We start from the raw sequence: 884 nt of genomic DNA, 5'->3' as shown, positions 1-884 counted from the left end.
GCTATTCACAGATATGTGCATGAAAATCTCACGGTCACCAAGCAGGTCTCAGTCGACAATAACTAGTATTTCTTAGACATGTTCTTTCTTAAAATTCAAAGGGTTTCTTTGACAGAGACCCATGGTTTCCATGGAAACCTGCTTTATTACCTAGGCAACTAAGGACTCATGTTGGCATGGTTAGATTTTAAAATTTTCGGAAAATTCAGTTCTACCGAGATAAAAATCACGCTTCTTGGCTAAGTTAAAACTCTATTTCATTATTCCCCCATGCCAGATTTAAAACTTTCCATGTGGCCTCAATAAACAAATAAAAACGAAGCTTCTAACTGGTCTTGTGAATTCTACAACTCTCTTGACCAGATAGATAGCAGAGGATTTCCAGTGGCCTAAAGGTTTTTACGAAGGATCTTTTGCATAAAATCCACGCTTTCTTTGGAGCTGAGACTCAAGTTGGGACAGGAAAGATGCTGCATTTTCAAGGAATACACAGTCGATGTCAACTCTGTCATCTCACAGGGTTGGCGAAAGGTTTATAAGATGAGGAATGGAAATTGTGCTACCAATATAAGCGGCCAGTGCCATCTGCTGTCATCGAGGACTGTGGACCGGGTGCATTGCACGTGGCTATGACATGGCCGAATAAGCACAGCCCGAAGAATCTGAGCCGTCATCCCCCCCCGCCGGAGGGAGGTCACTTTAGGGTCACGACTGGGGGCTATGACTTCAGTCCATTCTGTAGTTGAGTTAAAGAAGCATCTTCAAGGATGCGTATCAAACCTGTCGGGGGTCCGTGACTGGAGGAGACGGCTCATCGTTTTAATGACAGACTCAAGATCAAAGAAATGGCCACACACTGGGAAGCCGGCCTGGAACCAACGAGA

This window comes from Pteropus alecto, unplaced genomic scaffold, assembly GCF_000325575.1.
Source record: "Pteropus alecto unplaced genomic scaffold, ASM32557v1 scaffold189, whole genome shotgun sequence".
In the NCBI taxonomy this organism is placed as follows: domain Eukaryota; kingdom Metazoa; phylum Chordata; class Mammalia; order Chiroptera; family Pteropodidae; genus Pteropus; species Pteropus alecto.
The sequence above is the reverse complement of the archived record's forward strand: the minus strand, read 5'-3'. Positions refer to the sequence as shown.